Source organism: Archocentrus centrarchus, chromosome 8 (assembly GCF_007364275.1).
Source record: "Archocentrus centrarchus isolate MPI-CPG fArcCen1 chromosome 8, fArcCen1, whole genome shotgun sequence".
Taxonomy (NCBI): Eukaryota; Metazoa; Chordata; class Actinopteri; order Cichliformes; family Cichlidae; genus Archocentrus; species Archocentrus centrarchus.
The window spans coordinates 12,164,128-12,178,671 of record NC_044353.1 but is presented as its reverse complement, the minus strand read 5'-3'; the positions used below and the strand labels follow the sequence as shown (position 1 = coordinate 12,178,671).

General features: G+C 41.9%; 1 protein-coding gene across 1 annotated transcript in view; it reads left to right on the top strand.

Annotated features, from left to right (window-relative positions):
• The first annotated feature begins 1,057 nt into the window (after window positions 1-1,057).
• pvalb6 (parvalbumin 6) overlaps window positions 1,058-14,544 on the top strand; it is a 50,631-nt gene continuing 37,144 nt past the window's right edge. Inside the window, exon 1 of the mRNA XM_030736062.1 lies at window positions 1,058-1,304. The gene's annotated coding sequence lies outside the window, so the exon portion shown is untranslated. The remainder of the gene's footprint in view (window positions 1,305-14,544) is intronic.

Below are 14,544 nucleotides of genomic sequence, written 5' to 3'. Positions count from 1 at the left end.
AGAACCAGGCTCAGGGAGGAGCTGTGTCGGGAAAGAGAAGAGAGCAGAGACAAAGATGTTTTTAGGTGTTTTTAGGTTGCTTGTATTGCGTGATATGACAGCTTACTGTCCAGTATGTTACTCACATGTGTTATTCACATGTGACCCATTATACTCCTTAAACTTCCTGAAAGGTATACGACAGATCAGTGGATTTTCACAATGTCATTATCTTCCATACAGCTATCTTTTTTTTATTTTACTCAGTGGATTTAGCCAGCGGCTGAACTGCTTTCTTTACTTTCCATGTCCTCTCTAATGCCCTTTGTCATTTTCACACCATTTTTTTTTTTTTTTTTTTAGAATAACATCTTCCCAGATTCCATTTTTGTCACCAGCATTTCACAAAGAAATTCTCTCCACTTCTTCACTTTCTTCTCTCTTCGCTGGCTCTCCTAAGTTATTGCTCCAAAGTTAATTGCAGCATCCGTACTGCAACACACCAACACAAGATTGGATTACAGCAAGATTTAATGGATGGAAGAACATTTTCTGTGCTCTGAAATTGATTGTCTCTAGGGACCGCACGCATGTGATGGCTTGACATAAGTTGTTCTTGTATTATTTGATGCTGTTAAAGGTTACATAACGAAATCACACACTTTCACTTTTCTTCCAACAAAGCAGAGTTGAACACACTTTCTTCAAGCTCTCTGCTTCTTTGTCCTCTACCTCTCTTTTTGATTTTTGTCTCTCCTCCCTTCTTTTCATTTGTTACCTCTAATCTGTCATTTTTGTCCACCTCTGTTACATGGCTTTAGGTGATCTTTAATAAGCATCTCACTCTTTTATCCTCCATCATTTCTCCTCAATAAACCTCTTTTCCTCTCTTTAGTCTCTCTCTGGTCCCTTCCTTCCTCTCTCCAACTTTCCCTTCATCCCCTGCAATCCCTCCTCCTCTCAAACATCACACAATCCCCTCCTATCCCAATCCAGTGCACCCTCGCTCTCTCCCTCCCTCTCCCTTTATCATGCCCTCCCTCTCTCTTTCTCCCCTTCATCTCACCTCCAGCTAGCCGGAGAATCCTCCTCCTCCACTTGGATCGCTTCAGCCCGCCCCTCTAGTCCACTTTTTCCTTTCTCTCACTCTCTCTCTTTAAACCTCTCACTCCCTCTACTGTCTTGCCTCTCTTTCTCTCTCTTTCTCTCTTTTTCTCTATCTGTCTTCCACTTCTTTTCATCTGCCAGAAGCTCACAGGCTCACTGCTCTATCTTCAACCACTGAAGATTCAGAAGCACTCCGGACGAAGACCCTGTCACAGAAGGTAAGAGTCTATGTGTGTGTGTGTGTGTGTGTGTGTGTGTGTGTGCGCGCGTGCCTTAGGGTATTCACCCTTCCTGCATCAGCACCTTCCTCATGATGCAGATGGGACAGTGAGAAGAAGAGAAGGGTAAGAGAAAAATAGACTGACAAATTGTGGAGAAAGCCAGCTGTTCTGCAATAAATGGGAAAGTGGACAGGATGAAAAATATTTGGAAGAGGCAAACAGCTGTGGATGATGATGATGATGATGATGATGGTGACAGTGTCATGATGTGTTGTGGGAAAGAAGTGAAAGAGAGGGGATATTTTAATGCAGCAGTCACATTCAACTGCACCATCCAAAAAGATGAAAAGAGTCAGAGAGAGTTCAAGAAGAGGGAAAGTGGAACAAAAATTTATGTGACGCTGCAATAATGGTAATAAAAATTTTTTTTAAACAAACCATAAAATCAAAAATGAAATGCAAATGCCGAAAATGAGAGAAATATTTGGGGTGATGGAAGAAAAAATGAGAATGGGATGCTGATCTTTCCCTGCTGTGGCAGCTGCATGCCTACAACACAGAGGTGCCTCCCTCCTCCTCTCCCGTAAAAATCCCATTCACAAACAGGACCTGAAAACAGGCAGTGGTGATTGGTTCCCTGAGCGCTGTGTGTCTGTGTGTGCTCCACTGTGGTGTGTGCGTCTGTGTGCATGGGATCGAAGGAGGGGAAGATATGTGAGTGAGTGTGAATATTGGGGAAAACACAGTGCATTCCTGAGCGTGTGATAATTTGGAGTGAATGAACGTGCAGGGTGTGTGCGTTCTTGTACATTATCTGTATTGCCACAGTACATACTACACGATACTGCAGCAACAGGGAGTGATGTACGGGGACACTGCATTATATATCTGTGGAAGCACTTTCTCACTGAGACCACATCCTTACAGTGACAGACAGATGTGGTCACAGACTGGAGCTCTAGCTGTAATTTGCACCAGACTTCAACTCTTCCTCTCTCATTGCGTCATTCCCCTTGCTATTCCAGATTGTCATCCCTCTCTCCGCCACTGTCACTGTCACAATCTTTTCTGCTGCTGCCAACCCTTCGAGATTAACAGCTGTCTGAACAACGATGCTCTCATGCCTCCCCAGTTCTGGCCAATTAGAGACTGACATTTGTTTGGAGCGAGGGGGAGAGCCCATTGCAGTTGAACTGCTGGGAGATTATCAAGAATGGGGGTGGGGTGGGGTGGAGAGAACTTCATGTATCTTCTTAGTGTGTAGCATAGGAATGATTAATTGGCCTGGAAAGGGAGGCATATAGATAACAATAGTATCCTGTAGAGGCCCAAGAGTCAAAGAGAGAGGATCACCAAAGCAATTAAAAGATATCTTCTGTTAACCATAAATGCCTGTGCAAAACTTTAAGCTAAACTGACAAGCAAATTTAACACATATAGTACCAGTCAAGTTTGGACACACTTGAATGGGTAAGTGTGTCCAAATTTTTGACTGGTACTGTATAATACTGCAGAAGTGACACGTTTGACCTGAAGTAGAAAAAAAAAATTCATCTTCTTGGACTAAATGGTATTCCACATGGTGCCTGATACATCTGACAACATGAGGATGTCAGATAAAAAAAATGACAAACAGCCAAACATGATTATATCAAGCAGCATTTCTAGCAAATTGACCAGTCCGTGTATTATAAAGTTGGATGAGAGACATAAAACAGTATTGTCCTTTTACTGCTTGTCAAAGTTTAGATTTGAGTTGAAAATAACTGCCAAAGTTGCAGCTTTGTCAACGCAGTTAGTTATAAAAGTGTCAAATTTCAGGGCAAATAAAATGATCTCAGTTTTCATCTTAAAGATGGAGAAAGTTAAAACAACAAAAAAACCCAAAAACGAAATAAAACATAGGAATATATAATTTTGTGTCATCTGCATATACAAGAAGTGCATGTTTAGACAAAGCAAAAATAGGGCCTAGTCCGAACCTTTGAGGTATACCTTAGGTAATGTCTGTAGGTGAGGAATTGGAGCTCCTGAATTCCACATTTCAGTGCGATATTAACCTCTAAAAATGTTCTCTTTTCTCCAATTCTTCAACAACAGGGATAATACAACGACAATCCATTTCTTTCTACATCTTGCACTCTCTCCACTCTTAAACCCATATATCACACATCCCAATAAACCTTATCACTGCTATCCTATTAGCTATAAAAGTCAGATGCAATGCATAGTAGCATATCTTCTCGTGATTTCATAAGAATTCAATGAATTAGGAAGTACCCAGGTGTGAAATAATGCTCTGTGGGAGGAAACCACACGATGGGGCTGCAGTGTGTGTGTGTGTGTGTGTGTGTGTGTGTGTGTGTGCGTGTTAAGGGCAACATCTATAGGTGCAACGTCTTTTCATTCAGAGGCATGGTATAATGCCATTTTTGTTAGATTCCACTTGCTTCTGCCTAATATGCACAAGGTGTCTTTTGGTGTTGGTGCACCGGCCATGCTGATGTTTTTGCTCTGATTAGTTTTTCTGATTAAAAAATGATTTGGCTAGAGGCCCTTAAAGCTATTTTTATATATTTAGGTGCTATAAACTAGATCATGATCTACAGCAAAATTCAGAACAGTTACCCTGACAAAAGATGAGCTGGGACTGACAGACCCATCTAGCTAATGCCAACAACCTGGTGTGTTAGGCTCTGCTGCTTAAGGACACCTTGTGCTAAATGAGCCACGCCAGCAGCTTTGACAAAACAGTATTAACTGTTGCCCCGGGAATGAGAACAGGCTGGTTTAGGGACGTGTGGAGAACCAGTGTAGAAATTTCAGACCTTCGGTGGGCAGATGCACTGATGCATTGCATTAACAATTTGATTGGGATATTAAGGAGTGTGATTATGTGTATACTGACAATGTGTGAACTAGGTGCTTCATTTTTGACAGTGGGTGGTTTGTTTTAGAAGACTGTGTTCAATTGTGTAATAGAATTGTTATATACAATACAAGGATAATGTCATTACTGAGGCAAGAAGATGGATGCTGATTTACCATCTAAATCGTCTTTGAAGTCATAAAATATTATTTGGTGCATGTACTTTTGAATGTTCAACACATTTGAGACTCACGTTGATTGTGCTACACTCCTGACTTTTAGCCATGGTAATCTGCTTGTGGAATGACAGAAAACTGAGGGTGTGGCCACAGTAAGTAGATTCATCCTGTGGTGACTATGAAAAACTGTAACACATTTCATGGTAATAACTTTCAAGCCATCCAATAGATTTTTAGCCTGGCAAAAAATGGCACTCTCAGACAGACAGTCAGAAACGAACTGCTCTTTGCTTTATTCAAACCTTTTTTTTTTTTTAAGAATCCATGTGAAATCACACAAAATAAAAAAAACAAAAACGGCAACCAAAAAACCTACTACCTACTCATGGTTAGGCTGATGATGGTGTTTAGGGCTTTCAAATATTCCTGTGTATTGCTGGGGAGGATATGCTTTGGCCTACAATGCAAATCGCCCTCTTTCATCCTTTGCAGCTCATTGTTGCAGAGCACATGTGGAAATGTGAGTGGGGAGGATGGAACCCTATCAGTGAAAGGACTGGACAGGGAACGATATACAAGTAGCTGCTTGTGAAAGCTTATGATAGCAGATGAGAAAACATAATGAAATTGGTAGTCAGAGGGTGAGCAGCCATGTTGCCTTTTCTTCTTGCTCTTATTATTATATTTTTTGTATTAAGCATCATTATCATCACTTTCCATTTTTTTGTTTCCTCCTAGATCCTACTTTTCCTTGTTTAACTCATATTAAATCTGAATATCTGAACACTCTTCCTCTGATCTCCACATTCTTTAACTTCCTGTGATCCGCAGTGTCTTGAGGATGAGCCCTGCCTGCTGACCGTATGGTTACCCCATCACTATGGTTTCTCTGCAACTTAAAAGATTGTCTGGATAATTAAAACACTCTTCCCAGGAATGGAACAGAGGTCACGCAGAGAGAATTTGCATTTGAGCTGATTTCACGAAAAGCACAATTAACCCCCTGTCCTGGGGCCCTTGTTGAACGACATTAATTAAAACAGATTTTGAATAAAGGTGGCTGAATAAAAGGATGTCATGTGGTTTTGATGAAGGGAGGAAAAGAAGGGAAACTGGGATTTTGACATTTAGAAACAATTGGAGAATTTTTTTTTATTGCATTGATCTAATCCTGACCCCTGTCCAGTGTGTAATGTAACCTGATAGGCATAAACAGGCGCACACTCATGCATGACAAACTATTCCACTGGGCCGCTGACAGATCACATACAGTAAAGACCCTGATATACCCCAATACACCCACAAACTAAACAGTTACATTTACACAGCACAGAGACACAAATGGTCCTGTTATCCAACAGAAGGCTGTGATAGGCAGACTGGCTCCCTATACTCGTTACTGGTGAGTCTTCTTTGCCAAGGTCAAGGACAGTTGTTGTGTGTGGCAGTTGCATCTGGAGAGAGTTTGTTGGGTTTGATGATACACAGGGTGATTATTACAGAACGTGCCCGATGGTGCCTCTCTACAGCTTATTATTGGGTCCCTTGGCCTGCAAACACAAGTGTGCAGATGCCAACGTGTATGTATGTATGTATGTGACAGTGTGACTGTGTGTGGACTGCACTGGTGCTGGAACAGAGCCACCTGCTAACAAAGACTTAGGGGCTTGAAATGAACAGCATCTACTGAGGCATCAGATGTTGTGGTTTGGCTAATATTTGAATAAGTGATGGGACAGTGACAGTGCACAGTGTTCTGCCAGATAGTGCTCAGCTGGATGTTGTGTGGTTGTGTCAAGGTGTTGCACGCTACCAGAATGAACAGCAGTGTGTAACAAGCAGTAAATTGCCCAGCAATACCGGTAACCCGCATTACTTTGAATGGTTTTGTTATCCAGGTCTTCTTACTCTTCTGTCAGCTGTCATCCAGCTTTTCATGGTTCCTCTCTATGCAAAGTAACATCACTAAATCCACATAAAGTCACTATTTCTCCAAAGGCACAGAAGGCTTTCCTTAAGGGAGCACCAAAGGTAATTTGAGCAATTAAAAGGGTTGGTTTGGACTCATAATGACAGTCGGTGACAGAAGTTGGACTATTTTTAGTGAGGTCACAAAGTCTGTGCTAACTTTAGACTGTTACAGAGGTCAGTCCAGGGAAACAGGAGTCAGCCCATTTCCAATTAGAATATCCATGACCTCTTAAATGAGATCATTAACAACCCTATGGTCAAATGGGAGAAGGAGTGAGCAAAAATGGATTGAGAGTTTTCTTATTATTTTAGCTAGGTCTTTTTTAAGAAAAGGAAAATTAATAGGATGATGATGTGACCTATTTTGTCAAAGTCACTTAAAGCCTCCATCTTTGGGGAGCAAAATCTTGTCATATATAGATCTGCACTGTTTCTTAAGCAACGAATGGTGTGAATCCTCAGGTTAAACGTTTACTCGGTCAACAAATGCACAGTAATTATACAAATATTGCTCTGCCACTGGTTTACATTTAAGAGACATTCTAGAATTTATTTATTTTTACTAATTTGTAAATTAGAGCAAGAGTTATGATAAACAATCTACATAAGCAACAATATACAACTAAAGTGAATGAGGAATATGAATATTACTAAACAAGTTAGCACTTTGTCCTTACACATTTTGCTACTTTGCTATGAATACAATTCTATTTAAAAAGAACAATAAGAAAGTAATTTTAATAAATGACTTCATTTCTTTATGAAGTCATCAAGAAGAGTAAAGCTTAGCAGATCAACAGAAACACAATGAAAGTTCACCTCAAATAACATCTAATGTGGAGAAAGATTTGTCAGATGGAGGCATGGTTACACCACAAAGTAGTTGTGGCCTTGTAATGCTCTGTTTATTCAGAACAATATCCATCAATCCCCACTGAATGTTATCATATACCAGGCCACATCTTTCCCCTTAGGAATAAAGGCAAGGCTGTTAATGATGGATAAGTTTCCATTTATCACTTCCTCCTCGTACCTTACTCCTCTTTCATCTGACCTTCATTTCCAATTCCCTGACACTACATTCCATTTAATCCATCCATCCTCTCTCTTCCCTACACCATCTCTGTGTTAGCACCTGCTTTGTTGCTGAGGCACATAGTGCACAGAGGTCACCAACTTTCTGCAGAATCAACTGCTACAGACCTCCAACTTCACATGTTCAAGAACAGTGTGTAGAGAGCTTCATGGAATGGCCGAGCAGCTGCATCCAAGCCTTACATCACCAAGCTCAATGCAAAGCATTGGATGCAGTGGTGTAAAGAACAACGCTACTGGACTCTAGAGCAGTGGAGAAGTGTTCTCTGAAGTGATAAGTCACACTTCTCTTTCTGGCAATCCAATGGACGAGTCTGGGTACTTGGAGAACGCTACTTGTCTGAGTGCATTGTGCCAAGTAGAAAGTTTGGTGGAGGGGGGATTATGGTGTGGGGTTGTTTTTCAGGAGTTGGGCTCGGCCTCTTAGTTCCAGTGAAAGGAACTCTTAGTGCTTCAGCATACCAAGACATTTTGGACAATTTCATGCTCCCAACTTTGTGGGAACAGTTTGGGGATGGCCCCTTCCTGTTCCAACATGACTGTGCACCAGTGCACAAAACAGGTCCATAAAGACACGGATGAGCAAGTTTGGTGTGGAAGAACTTGACTGGCCTGCACAGAGTCCTGACCTCAACCCGACAGAACACCTTTGGGATGAATTAGAGCGGAGAGGTCACAAATGTATTTCTGGAAGAATGGTCAAAAATTCCCACAAACACACTCATAAACCTTGTGGAACATCTTCCCAGAACAGTTGGAGCTGCTATAGCTGCAAAGGGTGGGCCGACATCATATTCAACCCTATGAATTAAGAACAGGATGTCACTCAATTTCATATGTGCATGAAGGCAGATGAGCAAAAGCCTTTGGACTGTGGGAGGAAGCTGGAGTACCTGGAGAGAACTCACACACAGGGAAAACACAAACTCCACGGAGCAAGGACCAGACCTGGATTTGAACCAAGGACCTTCATGTTGTGTGGCTACAGTGCTAACCACCATACCACCACTGTACTGCTGTGCTATTTTTTTTTTTGTCTTTGTATGGGTGAAACCTACATAGTAGTAAAAGTGCTGCTCAATAGAATATGTTAAGTTAAATTGGTAGGTGTATTAAGCTAAAGCTTCTGTGCACATATATTTTTGCAATAATCACATGCAATTTAATTCTTCATTGTTTTTTAATTATATGAGCTTCTTTTGGTTGGTGTTGATTTAACCCCCCAAAATGTATTAACCTTTTTTAGTTTAAAGATGTGTGTTTAAATTTCCTAAGACAGCTTGGCCTTCATCGTTTGTGCATGACCTGTTTTGTTTGCAGAGAACAAACAAATTCAGGTGTTGAATCCTGAATTTTTCTGTGTGAATAGTTCATATGTGTGGTTTAATCACAGGTTAGTGAATGATACTGTTACTGATACGGAGTGATACAGTGGTACTGTTAAGTCATTTATTAACATGTGGGCTTAATGTTATTAAGGGGTACATTTGAAACAAAGGCACCAATTAAAATTAAAATTAAAGGATCAAACCTAAAGTTTGGGTGCATAAAGGCAACCAAACAGCAAATGAAAGCTAAAGTAAAACAAAAACAACAAAAAAAAGAAGTGAAAAACTGGAACAAAGAGCAAAACACAAAACTCTCAAACGGGATATGAACTACTGTGTTTTGGCTGACAAATGGAAATCTTTGTGCATACTCTTCATACCAGTGACTTCTGACAAAACGCTGGTAAAAGTGCTCGTTGCTTTGGGATGAGTGCATGTTGTCACATCCCGCACATTGACTTTAATATGTAAAATTGGTGGATTTCCTTTTTAAAAAGAAATCCTTTCATTATATTTTAATTCTTTAATTCTACTTTATGTCTGATACCTAACTGAAAGACTATTTGTCTTTTTCTAATACACTTCAAACAGACCTTTTAATTAAAGAAAAATATATTTTCCTGCTTTAAGTACAGCAGTGTTTCTTCAGCAGGACTCACAAAGCCCTGCTACAGACAAAACTCTCTCTGACATTGTTTATGCCATAATGCACTTGTTCCTGAAACCCATTCACTTCCCTGTCATATTCAATCTGGCAACATGAGCCTGAGGCCTGTGGTATCTTCAGTAAGAAGCACTAGGTTGAAGAGAAATGATGCTTTTGTCATATTGAACCAAGGATTGACCTCAAAAGGCAGGACTTGGAAACTGACTGCAGTTTCCCAGGTTTTATTGCAATGATAAAGGTGTAATTTATGAGTAGGTAAGTGATACTGGCGGGAGGTTTCTCTATGGACACAGGACAGGAGGTTCTGCCAGAGAGGAGAGAAGTGATTAGTGATGGCCAAGGTGAGCCAGTGATGATCTTGCAGATTTTGTAATTAAACTCTGAGACCTTACTTGTTAGTTTCTCGAACAGGTGATTTGGAGGGGCAGCTGGCAGATGGACAGGTTTTCAGAAGGATGGAGAGCGGGCAGGCAGATTCAAGGCAGATTACAGGTGGAGTAGCCGCAAGACAGCTCGTAAGTGGTGAGTAGAACAGGACGTGTTAAATGTTCTCAAAGAGACATGGGTCCAAGGAGCTGAACAGTGATTCTGAACAAAATGCAGAACAGGTGTGGAGGCACGAGCTGGGAAAAGGGAAGCTCTGCCCACAGGCGAGCCGGCAAGGAGAGCCGGCCCTGTGGAGGTAAAGAAACTGCAGAGAGCGAATGTGAGCGAGAGGAAAAGAGGGGAAAAAGAGGGGAAAAAGAGGGGAAAAAGAGGGGGAAAAAAGGAAGAGAAAACCCGAGGCCTGCCAGACTCATGACAGCTTTGATGAGGCCATTTTTATTTACATACTGCAGTTGAATTGCACAAAACCTCTTGCAGCGGATTTTTGTCAAGGGGGGTTCCAGGGTGCTTTTTTGCTTTTTCATGAAAGCGTGTGTAACAGCATTGCATAGATTCATAACGCACTTTATAGTGCACGTGAATGTGTACATAGAATTGTGTAATACACTGTTTTTGCGTGTTTATTCATCTTTCTCCCTGCAGCTAGAACTCAATTTCACTCGCTGTCTTTTGTAGCTTTGTGAATGACTGCACATTTCTTTACTTTATGTGAACGTGCATATTCTGTCCTCAACCACCTGCCTCCAGCACATTTTCTATCTTGCCCATTTTCTCATGCTTTGTAAGAAGGCTGGGGCTGGCAAACAGGCCTGGGGTGATTCCTAAGTGTGGACCGAGTGTCTGAACGAACACGAGAGGCTGCGAGGGGGAGGGCTGTGTGTGCTCCATCCCGAGTGCGTGTGTCTTAGCGTATGAGCAGTCGAGTGTGTGCTTGCATTGTTGGAACTGTTTGGGTTTTCTGCTGCAAGGTCAGTGGAGCTCTGCCGCCCCATCTTTTTTTCCTCCTCACAGCACTGCAGGAGCTGCTGTCAGTGATGGGGTGGGGGGGTGTCAGCTGCTGACCAGGCATCGCTGCCAGGGTAGGATACAGGGCAACATGTATAAATGGGCATCCATGCGCTTACTCATTTGTACAGAGGAATATTGCTCATTCATGGGGAATACAAATTCAAACACACCACGCCACCAGCACCTGAAAAGTGTACTGTTGAGCACTTGAGTTGCCATGTGCTGATAGCCATCCTTCTCCCTCACCCACTCCTCTAACTGCATCATTATCCAACTCTGAGGATACACTGGGAGTCTATATTTAGATAATCCTAAAAAACCACTGGCAAACTCAAGCGCAATGCAGACAAGTGTGTCAATATACAAATCGCTTGCGTAATGATGCACAAAATTAGGCGGAATAATGATATTCTGCAAGACAAATTTCTGAGTTCAACTGGCTGCAGTAAAGTAAAGCTATTGTTACGATAGGAAGTGAATGATGCTGCAGTGTAGTACTTTCTCTGACGTCAATGTATGCCACATTGCTGACTGAAGGTCAAATTCCCTCCTTAAAAAGAAACAAAAAAATCTGTCTGCACAGTGGACGAATGCCCCTAGACACCTGCCTTTATGTCAAATATATTTAACCAGTCTTCAAACTGTGACTTTAACAAGCCCTCCTCTCCTCGCTGCCCCCCCTTCACTCACATCACAGACATGGCCCAGAATACAAATTGTGTTTTCTTTCTTTATTTGGGTTGCCAATAATGCTGTTGAGAATGAGAGTTGGGACTGAAAGCATCTAACCAAGCGCAAAAGGAGGTAACTGTAAACTGTTAAAACAACTCACCAGAAAAAAAGATGAGTGGACAAAGAAGTGTAGAGGAGACACCGTGAGAAAAGTAGAGGAAAATGGAAGATGAGTGAGCAGGGAGTGACGAGGAGAAACGATACAAAGACAAAAGGCAAAATGCAGATATGAGGTGTTCCATGAAAGGCAGGCAGCTGGATCGACTTCAAAGAATTCAATTGTGTGCTCCAGCCTACAATGCTAATCACTGCCAAAATATTTGGAAAGCTGCATGGAGCTGCAGTCAGTGTGTTAATTCTAGTGACTCTTTTCACATTTTTATGTTCAGATGCAAAATATTGTTTAATAGCTCTTTGATTTCTCCTTCTGAAATAATGCCAATTTCTACCTGAGCAACAATCAAAAGTCATTTCATGATTATGGCTTTTGATTTTGTCATCAAGTACACTTAACTACTCAACCAAGCTTTCTCAAGCCCAAAACCTGAGAAAAGAGTTAAACCACAGGGCCTAAAGAACTACACGTGCCCGTGTCTCTTTTGACTAGCTGAGCACTGGTGGGTAAAGTGAACTGCAAATGGAAAATTCAGTGAAATGTCTCTTTCAGTTTACCAACCTGGCCTGATGATTATCTCCAGAGTTTTGGACAAAATTTGTGCTTCCCTGTAATGTTGAGAAATCCAACACTAACTTAAAGGGGTTATTTTGGGGGTCCCGTGCATAACCTTCACCCCTGCTTTGTTTACTCCTCCAGGGCATTGCAGTATGACACAGTGCATAGTTTTTCTGCATGAACAAGCATCTGCCTGAAGTGCCTTTGAGCAGGATGCTGAAAGGGACTGCCCCTTACTGACAAGGACGAGACTTGTGATATACAGACTGTGGCACTCATGAAGCAAGCTATTACTCTTAATAAGGCAGGGTTGTCCTGCGCACCTCACAGACAGTATGCAGTGAGTCAGATCTCAGAGTCCATCAACCTTCATTAAAATCATCAGAAAGGGGTCTGCTGCCACTCAGCCCAAAGGAGCTCCTGCTCTGTTTGCTGGATGGAAGTCTTGCAATCTTTCACTCAAGCTGTCCTTTTCCATTGTTCCTCACCAACATCAGAGGAAACAAAGGCGAACAGGCAGAGGGACGAGGGGGATCAAGACCCAAAGGCCGGGGATGTTTTTGTTTGTGTGATTGTGAATTGCCCATGCTTTATATTTTATATGCCTGTATAACCGTGAAGGCCAAGTGCCTGAAAGAGGTCTTTGTCTGCATGAGTAAAAAAAGAGACACATCTCTCATGACTCTCTCTGACCCTAGTTAGTCGTGACTCAAACCATATTTGTGTTGCATTGCCCTAAGTACCACACTAGCAAGTACACACACAAACTCTGTGTCGCAGTCGACGTCTGTCTTGTTTGATTTAACGTTTTCCCCACACAAAGCCCGGCCAAACTGGACTCCATCACTTTAAAGCAGCCGAGGAAAGAATGGGCCCTTACATCACGCTGCTGTGAGCCAGCGAGGCATGACGAGGACTGCAGTATTTTCAGCGGGGGCGTGCGTGCCTGCACACACCTGCCTTTAACAACACAACATTAAACTAATCGAGCCTCTCTAATATTCACTGACACAAGCGGAGATGGGTAAAACTGTGTTTTCACCGTGAATCTTCAGATGAAGGTCAAAGTCACGCTAAATACTCCACCTGGTTTCACGATGTTTTCATCAGGCAAATCAATCAATGCCACACACAGCAGTGTGTGATAGCAGTCTTCTATATAGTGCATTTCAAACTTTTACATTTTTGCCGTAAACAATCTGAGAAAACGAAAAAAAATGATGTTGTGAAAGATTGCAGAATCATTCAAAGGAGGACCTGAGGCTGCTATTCCTGACAAAGTTGTTCTAAGTTACAGTCAAGTGAAAAAGACAATTTTCACAGGACTCTATGCAGTCCTCTGAAAAACTAAGTCCTTTACTGCTTCCATTGGAATTAACAGGGTGAGTAGCAGCTAGGGGCTGCTAATCAAATACATTTGATTAGCTGATCATTAGCAAATGTAAGCACCTCTATAAAAGCAGAAGTTTTGGGCATTTGACAACTTCCAAGAACTTGGAAGTTCTTGGAACTTCCAAACTTCTAGTCTGGAGCATTCATCCCACAATCTCCCCAGGAGTGGACATTCCAGCAAATTTACCCCAAGGTTAGACCATGCAATGCTCAGAGAAACTGCAAAACACCCAAGAGCTAAATCACAGACTCTGCAGGCATCAGCTAGGATGTTAAATGTTAAAGTTCATGACAGCACGATTAGAAAAAAGACTGAACAAGTATGGCTGGTTTGGAAGGGTTGCCAGGAGAAAGCCTGTTTTCTCTGAAAAGAGCATGGCAGCACAGCCTAGATTTACAGTGTTGAATCTGAACAAACCATAAGATTTCTGGAACAATGTCCTTTGGACAAATGAGACCAATCTGAAGATGTCTGGCCACAATGCACAGCACCACATTGGAGAAAATCAAACACATTATATCAGCACAAACACCTTGTACTAGCTTTCAAGTACAGTGCTGGAGGGTCCTGTGACTTGTTTTGCAGCCACCTGGGCACCTTGCAGTCATTGAGTTGACCATGATCTCCTCTGTATACCAAAGTATTCTAGAGTTAAATGTAAGGGCATCTGTCTGACAGCTGAAGCTTGGCCCTATTTGGGTCATGCAACAGGACAATGATCCCAACCACAGCAGCAAATCTGCACCAGAATGTCTGAAAAAGAAAATAATCAAGATGTTGCAATGGCCCAGTCAGAGTCCAGACCTCAACCTGATTGAAATACTGTGGTAAGACCTCAAGAGAGTTGTGCATAGACAAATGCCCACAAACATCAATGAACTGACACAATGACTGGGCCACAATTCATTCACAACAATGTAAGACTGATAAAATCA